At 43.5% G+C, this 15,965-nt stretch overlaps 1 pseudogene; it reads left to right on the forward strand.

Annotated features, from left to right (window-relative positions):
- LOC141088539 (cytosol aminopeptidase-like) overlaps window positions 1-15,965 on the forward strand; it is a 43,681-nt pseudogene continuing 27,716 nt past the window's right edge.

The raw sequence follows: 15,965 nt of genomic DNA on the forward strand, positions 1-15,965 counted from the left end.
TGGGTCTCTGTGCACATGTGCGGGGCACCAGCTGAGCCTCAGTGACAGCTACTGCCACTCCAGAGCGGAGATCATGCTGCAGCCCCTCAGAGCGGCGCTCCACAGCAGTGTGCACAGGAGCTGCTGCAGAGCGTTCTCCGTGTCTGCACGTTCCTACAACTCTGGGCGCAAGGTAAAACCCCGCTATAACGCGAGCCGCCCTCATCTCGCCCCTTGCTATCGGTTCCTTTAACCTGTTCACGTCTGCACACATCTGTGTCATGCCCTGGCTGTATCTGTGCTGTTCCTCTGTGCAGTATACGGTGGAGGATGGCGCTGCGGCTGGCGTATTAGGGCGCTCCGACCGCCGGCAGCTTTTTTTTTTTGCCCTCTTGATCTGACTGATCAAACTCAACCGTGGGTCTGTTATAAAAACACGAAAAACCTCTCGGCTGCCCCCCGACCATAGGTAATAATGGCAACAGAATTTATTTCCCATGGCTCATAAATGGCTGAGAATTGGATCCAATACACTGGTTACATTTTTGGCTCCCCGGATTTGCTGCTAGCGCCATGTTCTGAAGCCATGTGCATGACCCACCGCACCTTCCACCATTTGTTACCTCTGTGATATAGATGTTTCCTTTCCCTCCCAGAAGCCGTGGTGGTGGGGGAGCATGAAGAAGCCTCGGAGTGGTATGGGGGCCATTATGGCGCCATATTACACATCGCGGAGCCGTACTGCGGCCTCAGCTATTTCCATCTTTCTGCTTTAGGGCCTTGTTCTCGGTGTATATGATAAGAATAAGGAGGATGAAAGTCTCCCCCTGAGCCGGGCCGCAGACAGGTTCGACAATGCTGTTTCAGGAAAACTGCGACTTCAGCTGACAAGGTAGAAATCCAATGTTATCCGTGTATAACGCAGACTGTTCCCACCCCATCGCCCCCATAGTAATCCATGGTCTTCCTTTACAGGTCCGGGCCTGCACTGAAGAAGGGGAAGACGCGAGTGTTTTATGGTTTGCATGAGGCACGTTCTCATTATTACTATGTGATGTGTAATTATCTGGTAATATAGCGGGAAAGATGAATGAGTATTATGAGGGTCCCGCTGTTTTGTGTATAAAGCCTTTATGCAGCCCTATGTGTCGCCATGGCTACACCCTGTCCTATAGTTGTGTATTACCCCTGTCCATCTGCTGCCATTTTTTGTATATAGGTCAGGGGAAGGACGGGGTGTAGACAGCACTTATATGTGGGTTTACATTCTGCCGTATCATTACTATGTCAGGGTTGAGCAGGGTGGATTTGATTTAAATCTAACTGATTTAAATCACGATTTAAATCACGATTTAAATCACTAGTCAGTAAGGCTTGATTTAAATCAGTGATTTAAATCAAAGTTTCTACCTAAACTAGTTCTTGCTACTTTAACATGCAAGTAGATGAAGATTTTTAGAATCACTTTTTATATTACTTTTTTCTCCCCAGTTTAATGGGTTAATCATTCATATTTGGACACCACTGTTCTGTTGTACTTAGGAAGGAGAAAAATAATCCTGACCTTAATAACAATTTAAATAGATTTATTCAACTGAAACAATAACAACATTACAGCATAAGTTATTTGCTTACACAAACATCCATGTTTGTTAACTAATTTGGCTAAACAAAATATATATATATTTTAAGAAACTTAGACTGTCAGCCCAGCCGACACATGAAAAACTTAAATACTACTGTCCCTGCAGTCCTCTGTAGCTCACTTGTCGTCATCTTCATCATCATCTTCTTCTTTGTTCCTATTCATAATCTGGAAAAGAAAAACAAGCTTTCCTGCTTTATTGGGTCCCAACTGATTTCTCAATTTAGAATGAATGAGTCCAAAGGAAGAGAATATTCTTTCAACGCCTGCAGAAGAAGCTACTGCTGTTAAAAGTGAAATCATTACTTGAACAGTCTCTAAATCCAAGCGCTTAAGTGACTTCCACCAGTTTACTGGTGTGACCTTCCTTAAAATATCTTCAGCAAACATATATTTCTTGAATGGTTCCCCCTTAGCTCTGAAGTTTATTATAGTTGGCATTAAAGATGGATGATTGCTGGATACCCATGTCATAGCTAACTCCTCTTCCTCAGCACTTAGGTTTTGACCCTGATATTGGATATTGACAATATTTGCCAAAAAATGAGCTGGAGTCAGTGCTTGTCCCATTCGTTTGTTTACTGCTTGTAATTTAATTCTGTCCATGTGTAGTTCTGTTTTTAAGTGTTCACTCAGTTCCTTCCAAATTTCAACAGCATCCGCAATAAAACAGCTATTTTTCTGTATTTTGTTTAAAGCTTGAGAGATGGGTTTCAGGAAGCTCAGCATATGTTCAACATTTCTCTTAAGCCCAATGTTGAGGATTTTGGCCGTGACAGTGCCATCTATTTTATCTCGATTTTCTTCACAAAGTGTCATCAGAATAGGCCAGTTTTTGATATACTGCTCAAAACAGTCCACCACAGAGTTCCATCTAACATCTTGTGGGAGCGTTAGCTTGGTTCCACCCATCCTTTTCAGAGCTGCTGCAGCAAAATGATTATTACGGAAGTATTTAGCAATTTCAACAACATTAGCCTTTATTTCTGGAACACTTAAGTCTTTGGCTAAGAGGTGCAGCAAATGAGCACTGCAACCATATGTTATTAGCAGCTTTGTATTCCCTCCCTGCTCTTCTAAATCTCTTCTCATCTTGGATACGTTTGCAGCATTGTCAGTGACCAAACTGCGTACTAGACATTTGAATTTTTGTTCACATGTCGTTATAGCTTTTACTGCCACTTCTTGTAAGTATTCTGCTGTGGGTGCATTTCCTGACTTATCAGTTGTTTGTGCAAGGAAGACTTTACCTTCTTCTGTTGTTATACAAGCACATACAATAGGATCATTGTGGACATTACTCCACCCATCAATACTTAGGTTAACAATTTTACCCTCCAGAGCTGTTGCACATTGCTCCATTTCTCTGTCATGCACTTGATCCAGCAGTTTCCCTGCAACATCAGCTCTGCTGGGTGGACTGTATCCTGGTCTCAGTGACTGAACCATATTAATGAAATGTGGGTTCTCAGTCAGACGGAAAGAAGAGTTCGTTGCATAAATAAACTGGGCAATTTTTTCATCAATCAACTCTTTTTCTAATCTGCTAGTTCTTATCACAAACCTATCTATGGTGGTTCCAGGAGGTAAAGGTTTTGTCTTCCTTTTGGGTGATGGTGATATGTGGCTGTGGGTGTCTGATGATGATGCTGCTAATGAAGCACTATCCTGGATGGATAACTCTGAAACTGTAGAACAGGATGATGGTGATCTTGGAGGTGGATAGTTTCCAGAATCCATGAATTCCCCTAAACAAAAAAAGTCAATGCTGTTATTTTATTGTTTATACAATTTCTGCTTATTGTACACAACACATCACTGCCCCTGCCCCAAAAGGAATATTTGTTTTTCTTCATAACTGTACCAAATGACAGTAACATGCAGTAATAATAAGAAATATAATTTTTCTCACACATGACAGTTCAGTCTTTAGAAATAGGATTCAATAAAAATGTTTACCAACCTGAAGATCCTGCCTGTTCAGAAGTGTTTCTTTGGTCATCTTCATCACCGCACTTCTCATGATGTTGCCTCATTCGCGTCACCAGGCCTTGCATCTCTTTGTTGCATCGTTTGCATTTTGCACGCATGCCTGCCTTACCGATAGGCGAAGGAGCTTCATTAAAATATTCCCAAACTGGGTCTCTTTTACGGCCTGCTGCCATTATAAGGAAAGAATGTAATAAACCTCAGATCGTACACACAAACAGATTCAGACTTGTCTGTCTGTGGCTATGCTGCAGTATTGTGCTCAAAGTTTCACTTTCATTTTCTTGTCTGCTTGCCCTTCCTCCTCCTCACACTTAGATTCACATTCTTCTTGTGTTGTGCAGATCTATTCCACTCCAAACAATCAGAAACATATTGTCTAACTTCTTGGACTTGGCACTGAAGGGGTTGATTCTGTATTCATAGGTTTGTAGAACAATAGGATTAAGGTCTTTTTCTCAACTCTGTTCATGTTGTAACATTTTTGCCGTGAAGAAGAGGCTGGGACCTCTGCGGAGTCAAATTCAGTTTTGAAAACTGCGTAAGTAAAGCGAGCGTCTGTGATAATATAGGAGAGAAACTGCCCACTAATCCTACAGAAACCTCTGGAAGAGCATGGCATTGTGAATGTTACACATATACAGCCTTTATTCTACTGAGTTAAACAATTCAGCTTTATCTCATGATGGAAGAACCTTTGGATGGTAAAATATTTTCCTCAAAAAGCAGTTTATTGAAAAAAATCCGATTTAAATAAAAAAAAAATCCGATTTTTTTTTTTTATTTTTTTTTTTAAAAAACATTGATTTTTATCCACCCTGGGGTTGAGTAACTTATCCCAAGCGGTGACATGAGACTGGCTGAGTAGGGCCGAACCAATAGACTAAAACTAATTCTGTTCAATGTTAATATATTTTTGTTAATTTTATCATTTAATATTGAGCAGAATTAAGTATGTCTGGCTGTTACTGCTATTACATGTTAGGATTGGGATTACTGTAAGGTTTACGCTTATCAGTAACCACTAATCAAAACCATATACATCACTGTTTTCTATAATCATACATATCCGATTCAGCTTTTGTGCCATGATCAATAGCAACCCCCCGACGCTCAGTATGATGTGCCCCTCGCCACCATGCCCAACGCTCAGTATGATGTGCCCCTCGCCACCATGCCCGACGCTCAGTATGATGTGCCCCTCGCCACCATGCCCGACGCTCAGTATGATGTGCCCCTCGCCACCATGCCCGACGCTCAGTATGATGTGCCCCTCGCCACCATGCCCGACGCTCAGTATGATGTGCCCCTCGCCACCATGCCCGACGCTCAGTATGATGTGCCCCTCGCCACCATGCCCGACGCTCAGTATGATGTGCCCCTCGCCACCATGCCCGACGCTCAGTATGATGTGCCCCTCGCCACCATGCCCGACGCTCAGTATGATGTGCCCCTCGCCATGACGCTCAGTATGATGTGCCCCTCGCCACGACGCTCAGTATGATGTGCCCCTCGCCACGACGCTCAGTATGATGTGCCCCTCGCCACGACGCTCAGTATGATGTGCCCCTCGCCACGACGCTCAGTATGATGTGCCCCTCGCCACGACGCTCAGTATGATGTGCCCCTCGCCACGACACTCAGTATGATGTGCCCCTCGCCACGACGCTCAGTATGATGTGCCCCTCGCCACCATGCCCAACGCTCAGTATGATGTGCCCCTCACCAACACGCTCAGTATGATGTGCCCCTCGCCACCATGCCCGACACGCTCAGTATGATGTGCCCCTCGCCACCATGCCCCTCTCCAACACGCACAGTATGATGTGCCCCTCACAGCTCTCCCCGACGCAGAGCATATGGGACCCCACAGCCCTTCCCCCCACAAGCAGTTTGATGGCCTCACACAGCATGATGGAGCCCTCCCTCCCACAGCATGGGGGATCCCACAAACCTTTTCAACACACAGCGAGAGGGACCCTAAAGCACTGTCCTCCAAACACCGTGTGATGGCTTCCTCATAGTACAGCATGATGGATCCCCCAACCCTCCCCCACACAAAGTATGATGCCTCCCAGACTTCCCTCACTCACAAGTGAATGACTACTCGCCTCGCCTTGTTTCTCCGATGTGCTTTGCTGTAAGTACTGAGGCTCAGTAACAGACATCTAGTAATGTCATCTTGCCCGCTGCGCTGTCTCATTCTGACTGGTGGAGGAGGGAGCTGACTCTTGCCTGTTCGACCGTTGTGTTCAGCAGTATCTACACTCTGAGGATGCAGATAGTGTTATACTGTACTTGTGATGCTATGCCATACCAGGCCCCTCACCCCGCCACCCCCAACTCCTGGGCGGTACTCCGCTGATTCCATGCCTTTGACTGTTCCAGTCCACACGAAACCGCCAAAGGGCTGCATGTGACCCACAGGCCGGCCACAGTTTGTCCTAAGTGAATGTACACTATGGCGGTGTCCTGACCACATTTTATCTCGGCATTTGATGGGTCTGACCTATTTCTACGTACAATTGTACCCATGAGCTGTGAACAGAATTTCACCCCGTCATTAACAGGTCTCTTTCAATGGCAGGATTTCCCCAGTGTGGTGACGGTGGGGTTGGGGAAGCAGTCGCCAGGTGTCCACCAGCAGGAGCTCTGGAATGAAAGCAAGGAGAACATTAGGGCTGCGGTATCAGGTAACTTAGTGTGACCGGTCGTGGCTGTGGTTACCGCTGACCTTTGTATTTTTGGCAGTGATTCTCTTAATACTTCAGTAGTGAACTAAAAGGAAAATGTACATCAGCTTATTAGTTAAAGGGAATGGCTAGACTTAGTCTTGTCACATTCTTGACACGTTTTTTTTTTTTTTGGAAGTGCATTGAGCAGCAAGGTGGTGTGCTGGTAAAAGGGGGGGGAAAAAAAAAAGAAAAAAAAATCTTTTAAATCTTCTGCCTGAGCGAGTGTGACCTGAGCGTATGTGCGAACTGTGGTATGTGTGTGACTTGAGATTCAGTGAAGAGGTGTTTGGAAAACCTATAACAAATACCTGTGTGAGTTGCTGAATTGTAGGTTGCTGAGTGCTTTCTACCTGTCCAATTTTTGGGGGGCTTGGGGGCTTGTTTAACCTATTTTTTTTTTTTCTCTCTCTAATCTTTAATCTCTTATTTTACTATCTGTGTTTTTAAGGGTTAACTATATTGAATTTAAATCTTGATGTGTAACTATATTCACAAGGGGTTAATTAAGGGTGGGAGTTCATACAGTAATTAAGGGTTTATAAGGGGCAGCTGGTTGGGGCTTAACTCCTTTTGGAAGTGCATTGAGCAGCAAGGTGGTGTTCTGGTAAAAGGGGGGGGAAAAAAAAAAAATTCTTTTAAATCTTCTGCCTGAGCGAGTGTGAACGAGCTGAGTGTGACATGAGCGTAAGTGCGAACTGTGGTAAGTGTGTGACTTGAGATTCAGTGACTTTGGATTCAGGGAGTTTCCAAGGGAGGTATTACTGAATTGCTGCTATATTTTATTAATACTTTTTATTTATTTTTGCTTATCGTATTGTCTTTTGCAATCCCCATTAGGATGTGCTCCACTATTGCCAATGCCATCCAGTGCACGTCTTGCCGCATGTATGAAATCCTTGAACAGCCGGTCGAGGGTGCATACTGCTGTGCGAGATGTGAGCACGTTGTGCATTTGGAAGCCCAGATTCTGGATCTAAATGTGCAGCTGGCAACACTGAGATCCATAGACAATATGGAAAGGAGTCTTCTGCTCACTGAGCAGACGCTCAATGGGATAGATGAGGGGGGATGCTAGGTTGGAGCTGCAGGACAATGAAGCAGCTAGCTGGGTGACAGTTAGAAGGCGGGGTAGAGGGAAGAGCACCAGGGAGGCTAGTCCTGATCTGGCACACCCCAATAAGTTTGCTAAGTTGGCAGATGAGGGGAGTGTTAGTGCAGGAGTAGCACTGCTGCAGCAAGGCATGTCCTCTGAAAGCCGGAGGAGTGTCTGCTCCAGTAAGGGGGGAAATAGGAGAGCAGGGCAGGCCAGACAGGTTCTGGTAGTGGGAGACTCAATTATTAGGGGAACAGATAGGGCAATCTGTCACAAAGACAGGGATCGTCGAACGGTGTGCTGCCTACCTGGCGCTCGAGTCCGACACATCGCTGATCGGGTTGACAGATTACTGGGAGGGGCTGGTGAGGATCCAGCGGTCATGGTGCACATTGGCACAAATGACAAAGTTAGAGGTAGGTGGAAGGTCCTTAAAGATGATTTCAGGGAATTAGGCTGTAAGCTTAAAGCAAGGACCTCCAAGGTGGTATTTTCGGAAATACTTCCTGTACCACGTGCCACGCCAGAGAGGCAACGGGAGATTAGGGAGGTTAATAAGTGGCTCAGGAATTGGTGTAGGAAGGAGGGGTTTGGGTTCCTGCAGAACTGGGCCGACTTCTCCGTTGGCTACAGGTTCTATGCTAGGGACGGGCTGCACCTCAATGGGGAGGGTGCAGCTGTGCTGGGGGAGAAAATGGCTAGAAGGTTGGAGGAGTGTTTAAACTAGGGATGGGGGTGGAGGGTATTCCTTTTATAGGAGGGGAAGACAGTGCAGATAGAGACCTGGGCACAAATAATGAAATTGGGGGTGGGGGTGGCATGGGGGGTGGGGTTAGAACAGTTAATAATTTAAGAAAGAATAGAGGTACAGAGAGATACATAAAGTGCATGTATACTAATGCCAGAAGCCTCGCCAACAAGATGGAGGAATTGGAGTTAATGTTGTTGGAGCATAATTATGACATGGTGGGGATATCTGAGACATGGCTGGACGAGAGCCATGACTGGGCGGTTAATGTACAGGGCTATAGTCTGTTCAGAAATGACCGTACTAATAAATGAGGGGGAGGCGTGTGTTTATATGTAAAATCATCCTTAAAACCCATCCTGCGTGATAATATATATGAATCTAATGAAAATGTAGAGTCCCTGTGGGTAGAGATAAGGGGAGGGGGGAAAAATAATAAATTACTGATAGGGGTTTGTTATAAGTCTCCAAAAATAATGGAAGCAACAGAGAATATCCTCATAAAGCAAATAGATGAAGCTGCGACTCAAGGAGAAGTCATTATTATGGGGGACTTCAACTACCCTGAAATACATTGGGGAACCGAAACCTGCAGTTCCGGCAAAGGTAATAGGTTTCTGACAACTATGAGAGACAATTACCTTTCACAGCTGGTTCAGGACCCAACAAGAGGGGGGGCACTGCTAGACCTAATATTATCCAACAGGCCAGACCGCATATCAAATGTAAGGGTTGGGGGTCACTTGGGTAATAGTGATCACAAATTAATAAGTTTTCATGTATCCTTTAATAAGATGTGTAGTAGAGGGGTTACAAGGACACTAAACTTCAGGAAGGCAAATTTCCAACGGATGAGAGATGATCTTGGTGCAATTAACTGGGACGATATCCTGAGACATAAAAATACACCAAGAAAATGGGAGACGTTTATTAGCATCCTGAATAGGACCTGTGCACAATATATACCGTATGGGAATAAACATGCTAGAAATAGGAGGAAACCGCTATGGCTAAATAGAGCTGTAAGGGGCGCAATAAGAGATAAAAATAAAGCATTTAAAGAATTAAAGCAAATAGGTAGTGATGAGGCATTAACTAAATACAGAAGATTAAAAAAATTCTGTAAAAAGCAAATCAAAACAGCAAAGATTGAGACAGAGAGACTCATTGCCAGAGAAAATAAAAATAATCCCAAAATATTCTTTAACTACATAAATAGTAAGAAGCTAAAAAATGATAGTGTTGGTCCCCTTAAAAATAGTCTGGGTGAAATGGTGGAGGAGGATGAGGAAAAAGCCAATATGCTAAATAACTTTTTTTTGACAGTGTTTACACAAGAAAATCCCATGACGGATAACATGATCAGGGATAAAAATTCTCCATTAAATGTCACCTGCTTAACCCAGCAGGAAGTACGGCGGCGTCTAAAAATCACTAAAATTGACAAATCCCTGGGCCCGGATGGGATACACCCCCGAGTACTGCAGGAATTAAGCACAGTCATAGACAGACCATTATTTTTAATCTTTAAAGATTCCATAATAACAGGGTCTGTACCACAGGACTGCCAATATTCAAAAAGGGGACAAAAACTGAACTTGGAAATTATAGGCCAGTAAGTTTAACCTCAACTGTGGGTAAAATCCTGGAGGGTTTTCTAAGAGATACTATACTGGAGTATCTGGAGAAGAATAAACTTATGACCCAATATCAACATGGGTTTACAAGGGACCGTTCCTGTCAGACTAATCTGATAAGCTTTTATGAAGAGGTAAGTTCCGGACTGGACCAAGGGAATGCAGTGGACGCGGTGTACATGGACTTTTCAAAAGCTTTTGATACGGTGCCACACAAAAGGTTGATACATAAAATGAGAACAATGGGGATAGGGGAAAATATGTGTAGGTGGGTTAAGAGCTGGCTCAGGGATAGGAAACAAAGGGTGGTTATTAATGGAGCACACTCGGACTGGGTCACGGTTAGCAGTGGGGTACCACAGGGGTCAGTTTTGGGCCCGCTTCTTTTTAACATATTTATTAATGACCTTGTAAGGGGCATAGAGAGTAGAATTTCAATATTTGCAGATGACACTAAACTCTGCAGGGTAATCAATACAGAGGAGGACAATTTTATATTACAGGAGGATTTATGTAAACTAGAAGCTTGGGCTGATAAATGGCAAATGAGCTTTAATGGGGATAAATGTAAGGTCATGCACTTGGGTAGAACGAACAAGATGTATAATTATGTGCTTAATTGTAAAACACTGGGTAAAACAGTCACTGAAAAAGACCTGGGTGTATGGGTGGACGACAAACTCACATTTAGTGGCCAGTGTCATGCAGCTGCTGCAAAGGCAAATAAAATAATGGGATGCATTAAAAGAGGCATAGATGCTCATGAGGAGAACATAATTGTACCTCTATATAAGTCACTAGTGCGACCACACTTAGAATACTGTGTACAGTTCTGGTCTCCGGTGTATAAGAAAGACATAGCTGAACTGGAGCGGGTGCAGAGAAGAGCGACCAAGGTTATTAGGGAACTGGGGGGTCTGCAATACCAAGACAGGTTTTTACACTTGGGGTTATTTAGTTTGGAGAATCGAAGGCTTAGGGGTGATCTTATTACAATGTATAAATATATGCGGGGACAATACAAAGACCTTTCTAATGATCTTTTTACTCTTAGACCTGTGACGGGGACAAGGGGGCATCCTCTACGTCTGGAGGAAAGAAGGTTTAAGCATACTCACAGACGCGGATTCTTTACTGTACGAGCAGTGAGACTGTGGAACTCTCTGCCATATGATGTTGTAATGAGTGATTCCCTACTAAAATTTAAGAGGGGACTGGATGCCTTTCTTGAAAAGTATAATATTACAGGGTATATACACTAGTTTCCTTAGTGTTGCGTTGATCCAGGGAGCTAGTCTGATTGCCGTATGTGGAGTCGGGAAGGAATTTTTTTCCCCAATATGAAGCTCACTGTTTGCCACATGGGGTTTTTTTGCCTTCCTCTGGATCAACATGTTAGGGCAAGTTAGGATAGGATATGGATTGAACTAGATGGACTTAAAGTCTCCCTTCAACCTTAATTACTATGTTACATCTGACACCCAGCAAATATTCTGCTTGGTCCTCCTTTTCTAATTAAGGGCTATTCACCTTTTGGGAACTTTTTTTTCCCCTCTCACGTGAAAATATCTGGGGCTAAAAAATCATTTTGAAATAGGTTTCATTAAAAGTTTTTCACCCTTTGACTTCTGAAGCCTCGGAGTTGCAAGGCCTATTGCTTGCAGCCGGATGAGTTAACTGAGAATCTATCAGTGAGCTTGGTCTGAATGAATTCTTTGAAAATTCTTGGAGAACAGGAGAAGTCCCAGAAGACTGGAGAAGAGCAAATGTTGTTCCTATCTTCAAAAAGGGGAAGAAGGTGGACCCAGGCAACTATAGGCCGGTGAGTCTGACTTCTATACCAGGAAAGATCTTTGAACAAATTATTAAACAACATGTATGTCAGTACCTGGAAAAGAATGAAGTGATTAAACAGAGTCAGCATGGGTTTGTAACTAATAAGTCATGTCAGACTAACTTAATTTCCTTCTATGATGGAATCACTGATTGGGTGGATCAAGGAAATGCTGTAGATATAGTATATCTTGACTTCAGCAAAGCATTTGACAAAGTATCTCATACAATCCTTATTGAAAAAATGACTAAGTATGGAATGGACAAGGCAACTGTTAGGTGGATTCATAACTGGCTTAGTGATCGGACCCAAAGAGTGGTCGTAAATGGCTGCACATCCAGTTGGAAGAATGTCTCAAGTGGGGTACCACAGGGCTCTGTCCTGGGTCCTGTATTGTTCAACATCTTTATCAACGATTTAGATGAAGGAATTGAGGGTAAACTGATTAAATTTGCTGATGACACAAAGCTAGGAGGGATAGGTAATACTAGAGAAGAGAGAGGATTCAAAAAGATATAAATAAACTGGAGCAGTGGGCAGCAACTAACAGAATGGTTTTTAACAGGGAAAAATGCAAAGTACTACATCTGGGCAATAAAAATGAAAAAAGCATATACAGAATGGGAGGAATAGGGCTAAGCAACAGCACATGTGAAAAAGACTTGGGTATACTAATAGATCACAGACTGAATATGAGTCAACAGTGTGATGCAGCAGCAAAAAAGGCAAATGCAATTCTAGGATGTATTAACAGAAGCATACAGTCTAGATCACGTGAAGTCATTATTGCCCTCTACTCCTCTTTGGTCAGACCTAATCTGGAATATTGTGTCCAGTTTTGGGCACCACATTTTAAAAAAGACATCAACAAACTGGAGCAAGTTCAGAAAAGAGCAACCAGAATGGTGACCGGTCTGCAAACCCTGTCTTATGAGGAAAGGTTGCAGGATTTGGGAATGTTTAGTTTGCAAAAGAGAAGACGGAGAGGAGACTTAATAGCTGTCTACAAATATCTCAAGGGCTGTCACATTGTAGAAGGATCAACTTTATCCTCATTTGCACAAGGAAAGACTAGAAGCAATGGGATGAAACTGAATGGGAGGAGACACAGATTAGATATTAGAAAAAACTTTTTGACAGAGTGATCAATGAGTGGAACAGGCTGCCACGAGAAGTGCTGAGTTCTCCTTCAATGGAAGTCTTCAAACAGAGGCTGGACAGACATCTGACTGGGATGATTTAGCGAATCCTGCTTTGAGCAGGGAGTTGGACCAGATGGCCCAGGAGGTCCCTTCCAACGCTACGAATCTATGATTCTATGAATTCGTAACTTTTCTGAGTTTCACTCATCTGATCTATAACCACAGACCACATCGAAATGTGAGAAAACCTAAGAGCCTGGAAAAGCTAAACTGTGCACAATGTTTAATTAAAAAAACGCAATGTAAAAAATTATATTTTCTGCTCCAAATACATGTTTCTAAGCAAAAAAAAAAAAATCCTATATCTGTTGCCGGTGTATGCAGCCAGAATTGACTATTGTTGATGCTGTAAATGGACCCATTTCTCATCCTGCTGCTTTATTTTTCTGTGTTATTGTGATTAATTATGGCAAATAACTACAAATGTGAATAAAACCCCATTACACATTACTCTAAGGCTAATTTCACATTAGGCTACTTTCACACATCAGGTTTTCGGCGTCAGGCGTGATCCGGCGTTGTGCCGGAGCGCCGGATCCGGCAAATATTTCATAAAACCGGATGTGACGGATCCGTTTTTCTGCCGGATCCATCTTGTTCTTGACAGACAAAACCGGATCCGTCTCATCCGGTTCATCCGTTTTTCGATCCGTTTTTCGACGGATTACGCCGGATCCGGTTTTTAAAAACACCCCTTGTGGCCTTCCGAACGGGATTGGATACTGGAAAACTATATATAGCGTGTTCCTACAGCCCTTCTTTGACAGGTTGTAGAGGAGAAAGTGCAGGTTGGAGAGAAGAGCAAGTTACTGGCGAAGATGGATGTTGTCATTGGAAATATTTTGAAGAATTTGGCGGATTTTATAGCGGAGGCGAATCGTTTGAGGGTGATTGTTCTGGAGAAGGAGAGAGCGAGACAGCAGCGCATCAGGCATCGTAGACGACGTTTGTGGATCCACCCTATCACAGCCAAGAGAATGACGCGTGGGGTCTATTCTACACTCTGCATGGACCTTCGACGAAACCCGGATAAATTTTTTGGATATGTTCGGATGAAAATGGAGAATTTTGATTACTTGGTGGAGCGCATTGCACACCTCATAAGAAAAGCAGACACCTATTGCCGCTTCTCTGTTTCACCCGCAGAGCGTCTGATGGTGACTTTAAGGTAAGCCACATTTATTGGATGTGATCGCATCAGAGCACACTTTCACTGCAATCTTGTTGGTGGTAGTTTGTATCTCCAAGTGTTATAGCTGAGTTTTGGTATGTAATGCTGTGATTTAAAACTAATTGATTGTTTTTTAATTCTCCACAGATTTCTTGCAATTGGAGAATCCCTTTCGTCACTGCATTTCCAGTACAGACTCGGGATTTCCACCATATCTGGAATAGTGAAGTACACATGCCGTGCACTCTGGGACTCCTTAGCTGAAGAGTTTTTACCAGAGCCAACAACAGAGAGGTGGATTGAAATTTCAGAAAAGTTTCAACAGATATGTCAGTTTCCCAACTGCTTGGGCGCTGTGGACGGGAAACATATCCGCATTGTAAAGCCAGCCGGATCGGGATCGGAATATTTCAATTACAAGAAATATTTTTTAATTGTCCTCATGGCCATCGCTGACGCGGAATACAAATTTATTGCTGTTGATATTGGGGCCTATGGCCGCTCCAATGACTCTCAAGTTTTCAAACTGTCTGCCATGGGGCGTAAACTGTATGGAAACACCTTCCAGTTCCCACCCCCTAGACCGCTGCCGCAAACATCTGGTCCACCTATGCCATTTGTCTGTGTAGGGGATGAAGCCTTCCAGCTGTAAGAACACCTTTTGAAACCGTACGGTAGCAGAGGATTGTCAAGAACAAAACGCATTTTTAATTACCGCCTAACAAGAGCAAGAAGAATGGTTGAATGTACCTTTGGTATTCTGACAGCCAAATGGCGGGTCCTATTGACTGCGATCAACCTCAAGACAGAAACTGTGGACGAGGTGATCAAAGCGTGCGTGGTACTCCACAATTTTGTTATCTGCAAGGAACCCATTTCCATTGAGGACACCTCTGAAGAAACCACCTTGCAAGATTACCATGACATTACCACTAGAAGTTCTGTGACGGTTTCAGTAATGAGGGACAATTTTGCACTATACTTTGTCACCTCAAGGCAGAGTACACTGGCAGGATGACAGAGTGTGAAAGATTTGTGCCCTTAACCAAAATTGTGTACCTTCTGTACCAACAGTATATATCTTTGCCAACCAAAGTTGGCTATCTTGTCATGGTCTTACTATTTTTAGCTTTAGGCCACAGGTGTGTACCTGGTTGTGTTTTATGCACAGTATTTCACCTTTTAACAAAAGTTGTGTACATTGTTAGGAAATCGCCAACAATAAACACAACTTTTTAGGTGAAATACTTTGCTTCAAACACAACCAGGAACACAACTGTGGCAAAAAGCTAAAATTTACCCACAGTTATATACCTAGTTTTGAATACCTTTTTACCTTTTAAATACCCTGTATTTAACCTTTTTGGCCGCAGAAAGAAATGACAGATAACCAGTGTAAAATAATTTAACTTTTATTGAAAAATGTTTTTTATAGTAAACTGTTTTTAAATTTTAATAAACTTTTTTAATAAAGCTTTGAAACCATAAAACTGGTCATTTTTATTAAAATACACATATTATAAATCTGTGTAGTGTGGGGTGGAAATACTGCTGGAGGGGCTGCGGGACACTTCGACACTGGGAGTGTGGAGAGAGGACTGGGATCGTGGTGGGGAAGGAACAGTTAGAGGTGAAGGTGTGGAAAAAGCTACAGAATGGGTGGACATGTGGGAGGCAGAAGAGGTGGTGGGTGGTGGAGTGGAGGGTTGGGCAGGGACTGTAGGAGCAGATGATGTTGATGGCAAGTTGTATGGGGAAGGAGTTTGGTATGGGGCAGGTTGCTGGTACTGGGGAGGTTGCTGGTACTGGGGAGGTTGCTGGTACTGGGGAGGTGGATGGTATGTAATAGGAGGGGGAGGATGGAAAGTGGCTGGAGGGGGTGCAGGTGGAGGAACTACTGGGGTGGGAGGAGGAGGTTGGGAGGTAACGTGC

This window comes from Dendrobates tinctorius, unplaced genomic scaffold, assembly GCF_039654945.1.
Source record: "Dendrobates tinctorius isolate UK_male_01 unplaced genomic scaffold, ASM3965494v1 ptg000039l, whole genome shotgun sequence".
Lineage (NCBI taxonomy): Eukaryota > Metazoa > Chordata > Amphibia > Anura > Dendrobatidae > Dendrobates > Dendrobates tinctorius.